Source organism: Salmo salar, unplaced genomic scaffold (genome assembly GCF_965601325.2).
Source record: "Salmo salar unplaced genomic scaffold, fSalSal1 ptg000293l, whole genome shotgun sequence".
NCBI lineage: Eukaryota > Metazoa > Chordata > Actinopteri > Salmoniformes > Salmonidae > Salmo > Salmo salar.
The window spans coordinates 2737300-2745000 of NW_027675346.1; the positions used below are offsets into that span (position 1 = coordinate 2737300).

A 7701-nucleotide genomic window follows, 5' to 3' on the forward strand; every position below is an offset into this window, starting at 1 on the left:
TCAATTAGCATCTGCCTTGTATTTATAAGACAAACAAGAATATTGTTGCTGAATGCAGCTTGTGTGTGCTTTGTGCTCCTTTGCCCTGTTCAAATGATGAAAGGAAATAAAGTTTGTATTTTATCCAACTACGTGTGCTAAAAAGTGATGGGAACAGTGTTTGTAATTTCTTCTACTTTTTCAGTGACACAAAGTTCAAGCTGCTTATCTAATTGGTGAAAATGCAATGTCTGTTTATCACACTCACTTTGACTATATATGTTGTAGCAAGAGTTCGTTTCTCGCTTACGGCCATACCAGCCTGGGTACGCCCGATCTCGTCTGATCTCGGAAGCTAAGCAGGGTCGGGCCTGGTTAGTACTTGGATGGGAGACCGCCTGGGAATACCAGGTGCTGTAAGCATTTTGTCCACGAGGGTGTGCTCTTGCACTATTTCATCAGCAACACTGCCTTGTATTAAGCATTTAATGATGAATTGACTAAATTTCTGTTTTATCAGACTCACTTTGACTATATATGTTGTAGCAAGAGATTGTTTCTCGCTTACGGCCATACCAGCCTGGGTACGCCCGATCTCGTCTGATCTCGGAAGCTAAGCAGGGTCAGGCCTGGTTAGTACTTGGATGGGAGACCGCCTGGGAATACCAGGTGCTGTAAGCATTTTGTCCACGAGGGTGTGCTCTTGCACTATTTCATCAGCAACACTGCCTTGTATTAAGCATTTAATGATGAATTGACTAAATGTCTGTTTTATCAGACTCACTTTGACTATATATGTTGTAGCAAGAGATTGTTTCTCGCTTACGGCCATACCAGCCTGGGTACGCCCGATCTCGTCTGATCTCGGAAGCTAAGCAGGGTCGGGCCTGGTTAGTACTTGGATGGGAGACCGCCTGGGAATACCAGGTGCTGTAAGCATTTTGTCCACGAGGGTGTGCTCTTGCACTATTTCATCAGCAACACTGCCTTGTATTAAGCATTTAATGATGAATTGACTAAATGTCTGTTTTATCAGATTCACTTTGACTATATATGTTGTAGCAAGAGATTGTTTCTCGCTTACGGCCATACCAGCCTGGGTACGCCCGATCTCGTCTGATCTTGGAAGCTAAGCAGGGTCGGGCCTGGTTAGTACTTGGATGGGAGACCGCCTGGGAATACCAGGTGCTGTAAGCATTTTGTCCACGAGGGTGTGCCCCTGCACTATTTCATCAGCAACACTGCCTTGTAGTAAGCATTTAATGATGAATTGACTAAATGCAGCTTCCTGCCTTTTTAATAGGATCAAATTTCCTTGTGTTTTCAATTAGCATCTGCCTTGTATTTATAAGACAAACAAGAATATTGTTGCTGAATGCAGCTTGTGTGTGCTTTGTGCTCCTTTGCCCTGTTCAAATGATGAAAGGAAATAAAGTTTGTATTTTATCCAACTACCTGTGCTAAAAAGTGATGGGAACAGTGTTTGTAATTTCTTCTACTTTTTCAGTGACACAAAGTTCAAGCTGCTTATCTAATTGGTGAAAATGCAATGTCTGTTTATCACACTCACTTTGACTATATATGTTGTAGCAAGAGATTGTTTCTCGCTTACGGCTATACCAGCCTGGGTACGCCCGATCTCGTCTGATCTCGGAAGCTAAGCAGGGTCGGGCCTGGTTAGTACTTGGATGGGAGACCGCCTGGGAATACCAGGTGCTGTAAGCATTTTGTCCACGAGGGTGTGCTCTTGCACTATTTCATCAGCAACACTGCCTTGTATTAAGCATTTAATGATGAATTGACTAAATTTCTGTTTTATCAGACTCACTTTGACTATATATGTTGTAGCAAGAGATTGTTTCTCGCTTACGGCCATACCAGCCTGGGTACGCCCGATCTCGTCTGATCTCGGAAGCTAAGCAGGGTCAGGCCTGGTTAGTACTTGGATGGGAGACCGCCTGGGAATACCAGGTGCTGTAAGCATTTTGTCCACGAGGGTGTGCTCTTGCACTATTTCATCAGCAACACTGCCTTGTATTAAGCATTTAATGATGAATTGACTAAATGTCTGTTTTATCAGACTCACTTTGACTATATATGTTGTAGCAAGAGATTGTTTCTCGCTTACGGCCATACCAGCCTGGGTACGCCCGATCTCGTCTGATCTCGGAAGCTAAGCAGGGTCGGGCCTGGTTAGTACTTGGATGGGAGACCGCCTGGGAATACCAGGTGCTGTAAGCATTTTGTCCACGAGGGTGTGCTCTTGCACTATTTCATCAGCAACACTGCCTTGTATTAAGCATTTAATGATGAATTGACTAAATGTCTGTTTTATCAGATTCACTTTGACTATATATGTTGTAGCAAGAGATTGTTTCTCGCTTACGGCCATACCAGCCTGGGTACGCCCGATCTCGTCTGATCTTGGAAGCTAAGCAGGGTCGGGCCTGGTTAGTACTTGGATGGGAGACCGCCTGGGAATACCAGGTGCTGTAAGCATTTTGTCCACGAGGGTGTGCCCCTGCACTATTTCATCAGCAACACTGCCTTGTAGTAAGCATTTAATGATGAATTGACTAAATGCAGCTTCCTGCCTTTTTAATAGGATCAAATTTCCTTGTGTTTTCAATTAGCATCTGCCTTGTATTTATAAGACAAACAAGAATATTGTTGCTGAATGCAGCTTGTGTGTGCTTTGTGCTCCTTTGCCCTGTTCAAATGATGAAAGGAAATAAAGTTTGTATTTTATCCAACTACCTGTGCTAAAAAGTGATGGGAACAGTGTTTGTAATTTCTTCTACTTTTTCAGTGACACAAAGTTCAAGCTGCTTATCTAATTGGTGAAAATGCAATGTCTGTTTATCACACTCACTTTGACTATATATGTTGTAGCAAGAGTTCGTTTCTCGCTTACGGCCATACCAGCCTGGGTACGCCCGATCTCGTCTGATCTCGGAAGCTAAGCAGGGTCGGGCCTGGTTAGTACTTGGATGGGAGACCGCCTGGGAATACCAGGTGCTGTAAGCATTTTGTCCACGAGGGTGTGCTCTTGCACTATTTCATCAGCAACACTGCCTTGTATTAAGCATTTAATGATGAATTGACTAAATGTCTGTTTTATCAGATTCACTTTGACTATATATGTTGTAGCAAGAGATTGTTTCTCGCTTACGGCCATACCAGCCTGGGTACGCCCGATCTCGTCTGATCTCGGAAGCTAAGCAGGGTCGGGCCTGGTTAGCACTTGGATGGGAGACCGCCTGGGAATACCAGGTGCTGTAAGCATTTTGTCCACGAGGGTGTGCCCCTGCACTATTTCATCAGCAACACTGCCTTGTAGTAAGCATTTAATGATGAATTGACTAAATGCAGCTTCCTGCCTTTTTAATAGGATCAAATTTCCTTGTGTTTTCAATTAGCATCTGCCTTGTATTTATAAGACAAACAAGAATATTGTTGCTGAATGCAGCTTGTGTGTGCTTTGTGCTCCTTTGCCCTGTTCAAATGATGAAAGGAAATAAAGTTTGTATTTTATCCAACTACCTGTGCTAAAAAGTGATGGGAACAGTGTTTGTAATTTCTTCTACTTTTTCAGTGACACAAAGTTCAAGCTGCTTATCTAATTGGTGAAAATGCAATGTCTGTTTATCACACTCACTTTGACTATATATGTTGTAGCAAGAGATTGTTTCTCGCTTACGGCCATACCAGCCTGGGTACGCCCGATCTCGTCTGATCTCGGAAGCTAAGCAGGGTCGGGCCTGGTTAGTACTTGGATGGGAGACCGCCTGGGAATACCAGGTGCTGTAAGCATTTTGTCCACGAGGGTGTGCTCTTGCACTATTTCATCAGCAACACTGCCTTGTATTAAGCATTTAATGATGAATTGACTAAATGTCTGTTTTATCAGATTCACTTTGACTATATATGTTGTAGCAAGAGATTGTTTCTCGCTTACGGCCATACCAGCCTGGGTACGCCCGATCTCGTCTGATCTCGGAAGCTAAGCAGGGTCGGGCCTGGTTAGTACTTGGATGGGAGACCGCCTGGGAATACCAGGTGCTGTAAGCATTTTGTCCACGAGGGTGTGCCCCTGCACTATTTCATCAGCAACACTGCCTTGTAGTAAGCATTTAATGATGAATTGACTAAATGCAGCTTCCTGCCTTTTTAATAGGATCAAATTTCCTTGTGTTTTCAATTAGCATCTGCCTTGTATTTATAAGACAAACAAGAATATTGTTGCTGAATGCAGCTTGTGTGTGCTTTGTGCTCCTTTGCCCTGTTCAAATGATGAAAGGAAATAAAGTTTGTATTTTATCCAACTACCTGTGCTAAAAAGTGATGGGAACAGTGTTTGTAATTTCTTCTACTTTTTCAGTGACACAAAGTTCAAGCTGCTTATCTAATTGGTGAAAATGCAATGTCTGTTTATCACACTCACTTTGACTATATATGTTGTAGCAAGAGTTCGTTTCTCGCTTACGGCCATACCAGCCTGGGTACGCCCGATCTCGTCTGATCTCGGAAGCTAAGCAGGGTCGGGCCTGGTTAGTACTTGGATGGGAGACCGCCTGGGAATACCAGGTGCTGTAAGCATTTTGTCCACGAGGGTGTGCTCTTGCACTATTTCATCAGCAACACTGCCTTGTATTAAGCATTTAATGATGAATTGACTAAATGTCTGTTTTATCAGATTCACTTTGACTATATATGTTGTAGCAAGAGATTGTTTCTCGCTTACGGCCATACCAGCCTGGGTATGCCCGATCTCGGAAGCTAAGCAGGGTCGGGCCTGGTTAGTACTTGGATGGGAGACCGCCTGGGAATACCAGGTGCTGTAAGCATTTTGTCCACGAGGGTGTGCTCTTGCACTATTTCATCAGCAACACTGCCTTGTATTAAGCATTTAATGATGAATTGACTAAATGTCTGTTTTATCAGATTCACTTTGACTATATATGTTGTAGCAAGAGATTGTTTCTCGCTTACGGCCATACCAGCCTGGGTACGCCCGATCTCGTCTGATCTCGGAAGCTAAGCAGGGTCGGGCCTGGTTAGTACTTGGATGGGAGACCGCCTGGGAATACCAGGTGCTGTAAGCATTTTGTCCACGAGGGTGTGCCCCTGCACTATTTCATCAGCAACACTGCCTTGTAGTAAGCATTTAATGATGAATTGACTAAATGCAGCTTCCTGCCTTTTTAATAGGATCAAATTTCCTTGTGTTTTCAATTAGCATCTGCCTTGTATTTATAAGACAAACAAGAATATTGTTGCTGAATGCAGCTTGTGTGTGCTTTGTGCTCCTTTGCCCTGTTCAAATGATGAAAGGAAATAAAGTTTGTATTTTATCCAACTACCTGTGCTAAAAAGTGATGGGAACAGTGTTTGTAATTTCTTCTACTTTTTCAGTGACACAAAGTTCAAGCTGCTTATCTAATTGGTGAAAATGCAATGTCTGTTTATCACACTCACTTTGACTATATATGTTGTAGCAAGAGTTCGTTTCTCGCTTACGGCCATACCAGCCTGGGTACGCCCGATCTCGTCTGATCTCGGAAGCTAAGCAGGGTCGGGCCTGGTTAGTACTTGGATGGGAGACCGCCTGGGAATACCAGGTGCTGTAAGCATTTTGTCCACGAGGGTGTGCTCTTGCACTATTTCATCAGCAACACTGCCTTGTATTAAGCATTTAATGATGAATTGACTAAATTTCTGTTTTATCAGACTCACTTTGACTATATATGTTGTAGCAAGAGATTGTTTCTCGCTTACGGCCATACCAGCCTGGGTACGCCCGATCTCGTCTGATCTCGGAAGCTAAGCAGGGTCAGGCCTGGTTAGTACTTGGATGGGAGACCGCCTGGGAATACCAGGTGCTGTAAGCATTTTGTCCACGAGGGTGTGCTCTTGCACTATTTCATCAGCAACACTGCCTTGTATTAAGCATTTAATGATGAATTGACTAAATGTCTGTTTTATCAGACTCACTTTGACTATATATGTTGTAGCAAGAGATTGTTTCTCGCTTACGGCCATACCAGCCTGGGTACGCCCGATCTCGTCTGATCTCGGAAGCTAAGCAGGGTCGGGCCTGGTTAGTACTTGGATGGGAGACCGCCTGGGAATACCAGGTGCTGTAAGCATTTTGTCCACGAGGGTGTGCTCTTGCACTATTTCATCAGCAACACTGCCTTGTATTAAGCATTTAATGATGAATTGACTAAATGTCTGTTTTATCAGATTCACTTTGACTATATATGTTGTAGCAAGAGATTGTTTCTCGCTTACGGCCATACCAGCCTGGGTACGCCCGATCTCGTCTGATCTCGGAAGCTAAGCAGGGTCGGGCCTGGTTAGCACTTGGATGGGAGACCGCCTGGGAATACCAGGTGCTGTAAGCATTTTGTCCACGAGGGTGTGCCCCTGCACTATTTCATCAGCAACACTGCCTTGTAGTAAGCATTTAATGATGAATTGACTAAATGCAGCTTCCTGCCTTTTTAATAGGATCAAATTTCCTTGTGTTTTCAATTAGCATCTGCCTTGTATTTATAAGACAAACAAGAATATTGTTGCTGAATGCAGCTTGTGTGTGCTTTGTGCTCCTTTGCCCTGTTCAAATGATGAAAGGAAATAAAGTTTGTATTTTATCCAACTACCTGTGCTAAAAAGTGATGGGAACAGTGTTTGTAATTTCTTCTACTTTTTCAGTGACACAAAGTTCAAGCTGCTTATCTAATTGGTGAAAATGCAATGTCTGTTTATCACACTCACTTTGACTATATATGTTGTAGCAAGAGATTGTTTCTCGCTTACGGCCATACCAGCCTGGGTACGCCCGATCTCGTCTGATCTCGGAAGCTAAGCAGGGTCGGGCCTGGTTAGTACTTGGATGGGAGACCGCCTGGGAATACCAGGTGCTGTAAGCATTTTGTCCACGAGGGTGTGCTCTTGCACTATTTCATCAGCAACACTGCCTTGTATTAAGCATTTAATGATGAATTGACTAAATGTCTGTTTTATCAGATTCACTTTGACTATATATGTTGTAGCAAGAGATTGTTTCTCGCTTACGGCCATACCAGCCTGGGTACGCCCGATCTCGTCTGATCTCGGAAGCTAAGCAGGGTCGGGCCTGGTTAGTACTTGGATGGGAGACCGCCTGGGAATACCAGGTGCTGTAAGCATTTTGTCCACGAGGGTGTGCCCCTGCACTATTTCATCAGCAACACTGCCTTGTAGTAAGCATTTAATGATGAATTGACTAAATGCAGCTTCCTGCCTTTTTAATAGGATCAAATTTCCTTGTGTTTTCAATTAGCATCTGCCTTGTATTTATAAGACAAACAAGAATATTGTTGCTGAATGCAGCTTGTGTGTGCTTTGTGCTCCTTTGCCCTGTTCAAATGATGAAAGGAAATAAAGTTTGTATTTTATCCAACTACCTGTGCTAAAAAGTGATGGGAACAGTGTTTGTAATTTCTTCTACTTTTTCAGTGACACAAAGTTCAAGCTGCTTATCTAATTGGTGAAAATGCAATGTCTGTTTATCACACTCACTTTGACTATATATGTTGTAGCAAGAGTTCGTTTCTCGCTTACGGCCATACCAGCCTGGGTACGCCCGATCTCGTCTGATCTCGGAAGCTAAGCAGGGTCGGGCCTGGTTAGTACTTGGATGGGAGACCGCCTGGGAATACCAGGTGCTGTAAGCAT

General features: G+C 43.6%; 21 non-coding genes and 1 pseudogene across 21 annotated transcripts; all 22 read left to right on the forward strand.

Annotated features, from left to right (window-relative positions):
• The first annotated feature begins 283 nt into the window (after positions 1 to 283).
• On the forward strand, positions 284 to 402 carry LOC145873974 (5S ribosomal RNA). Its single transcript, XR_014389609.1, has one exon. It is a non-coding gene; the product is annotated as a 5S ribosomal RNA (ribosomal RNA).
• Positions 403 to 541: 139 nt separating this feature from the next.
• On the forward strand, positions 542 to 660 carry LOC145868465 (5S ribosomal RNA). Its single transcript, XR_014384461.1, has one exon. It is a non-coding gene; the product is annotated as a 5S ribosomal RNA (ribosomal RNA).
• Positions 661 to 799: 139 nt separating this feature from the next.
• On the forward strand, positions 800 to 918 carry LOC145873975 (5S ribosomal RNA). The gene has a single exon (XR_014389610.1). It is a non-coding gene; the product is annotated as a 5S ribosomal RNA (ribosomal RNA).
• Positions 919 to 1057: 139 nt separating this feature from the next.
• LOC145867871 (5S ribosomal RNA) lies at positions 1058 to 1176 on the forward strand. The gene has a single exon (XR_014383864.1). It is a non-coding gene; the product is annotated as a 5S ribosomal RNA (ribosomal RNA).
• A 409-nt stretch (positions 1177 to 1585) lies between these two features.
• On the forward strand, positions 1586 to 1704 carry LOC145875058 (5S ribosomal RNA). Its single transcript, XR_014390692.1, has one exon. It is a non-coding gene; the product is annotated as a 5S ribosomal RNA (ribosomal RNA).
• A 139-nt stretch (positions 1705 to 1843) lies between these two features.
• LOC145868466 (5S ribosomal RNA) lies at positions 1844 to 1962 on the forward strand. Its single transcript, XR_014384462.1, has one exon. It is a non-coding gene; the product is annotated as a 5S ribosomal RNA (ribosomal RNA).
• Positions 1963 to 2101: 139 nt separating this feature from the next.
• Positions 2102 to 2220, forward strand: LOC145873976 (5S ribosomal RNA). Its single transcript, XR_014389611.1, has one exon. It is a non-coding gene; the product is annotated as a 5S ribosomal RNA (ribosomal RNA).
• Positions 2221 to 2359: 139 nt separating this feature from the next.
• LOC145867873 (5S ribosomal RNA) lies at positions 2360 to 2478 on the forward strand. Its single transcript, XR_014383866.1, has one exon. It is a non-coding gene; the product is annotated as a 5S ribosomal RNA (ribosomal RNA).
• Positions 2479 to 2887: 409 nt separating this feature from the next.
• Positions 2888 to 3006, forward strand: LOC145873977 (5S ribosomal RNA). Its single transcript, XR_014389612.1, has one exon. It is a non-coding gene; the product is annotated as a 5S ribosomal RNA (ribosomal RNA).
• A 139-nt stretch (positions 3007 to 3145) lies between these two features.
• On the forward strand, positions 3146 to 3264 carry LOC145869275 (5S ribosomal RNA). Its single transcript, XR_014385271.1, has one exon. It is a non-coding gene; the product is annotated as a 5S ribosomal RNA (ribosomal RNA).
• A 409-nt stretch (positions 3265 to 3673) lies between these two features.
• On the forward strand, positions 3674 to 3792 carry LOC145873978 (5S ribosomal RNA). Its single transcript, XR_014389613.1, has one exon. It is a non-coding gene; the product is annotated as a 5S ribosomal RNA (ribosomal RNA).
• Positions 3793 to 3931: 139 nt separating this feature from the next.
• On the forward strand, positions 3932 to 4050 carry LOC145873979 (5S ribosomal RNA). Its single transcript, XR_014389614.1, has one exon. It is a non-coding gene; the product is annotated as a 5S ribosomal RNA (ribosomal RNA).
• A 409-nt stretch (positions 4051 to 4459) lies between these two features.
• Positions 4460 to 4578, forward strand: LOC145873981 (5S ribosomal RNA). The gene has a single exon (XR_014389616.1). It is a non-coding gene; the product is annotated as a 5S ribosomal RNA (ribosomal RNA).
• Positions 4579 to 4717: 139 nt separating this feature from the next.
• On the forward strand, positions 4718 to 4826 carry LOC145870921 (uncharacterized; annotated as a pseudogene).
• Positions 4827 to 4965: 139 nt separating this feature from the next.
• On the forward strand, positions 4966 to 5084 carry LOC145873982 (5S ribosomal RNA). The gene has a single exon (XR_014389617.1). It is a non-coding gene; the product is annotated as a 5S ribosomal RNA (ribosomal RNA).
• Positions 5085 to 5493: 409 nt separating this feature from the next.
• Positions 5494 to 5612, forward strand: LOC145873983 (5S ribosomal RNA). Its single transcript, XR_014389618.1, has one exon. It is a non-coding gene; the product is annotated as a 5S ribosomal RNA (ribosomal RNA).
• Positions 5613 to 5751: 139 nt separating this feature from the next.
• Positions 5752 to 5870, forward strand: LOC145868467 (5S ribosomal RNA). The gene has a single exon (XR_014384463.1). It is a non-coding gene; the product is annotated as a 5S ribosomal RNA (ribosomal RNA).
• Positions 5871 to 6009: 139 nt separating this feature from the next.
• On the forward strand, positions 6010 to 6128 carry LOC145873984 (5S ribosomal RNA). The gene has a single exon (XR_014389619.1). It is a non-coding gene; the product is annotated as a 5S ribosomal RNA (ribosomal RNA).
• A 139-nt stretch (positions 6129 to 6267) lies between these two features.
• Positions 6268 to 6386, forward strand: LOC145869276 (5S ribosomal RNA). The gene has a single exon (XR_014385272.1). It is a non-coding gene; the product is annotated as a 5S ribosomal RNA (ribosomal RNA).
• Positions 6387 to 6795: 409 nt separating this feature from the next.
• On the forward strand, positions 6796 to 6914 carry LOC145873985 (5S ribosomal RNA). The gene has a single exon (XR_014389620.1). It is a non-coding gene; the product is annotated as a 5S ribosomal RNA (ribosomal RNA).
• A 139-nt stretch (positions 6915 to 7053) lies between these two features.
• Positions 7054 to 7172, forward strand: LOC145873987 (5S ribosomal RNA). Its single transcript, XR_014389622.1, has one exon. It is a non-coding gene; the product is annotated as a 5S ribosomal RNA (ribosomal RNA).
• A 409-nt stretch (positions 7173 to 7581) lies between these two features.
• LOC145873988 (5S ribosomal RNA) lies at positions 7582 to 7700 on the forward strand. The gene has a single exon (XR_014389623.1). It is a non-coding gene; the product is annotated as a 5S ribosomal RNA (ribosomal RNA).
• Position 7701: the final 1 nt, after the last annotated feature.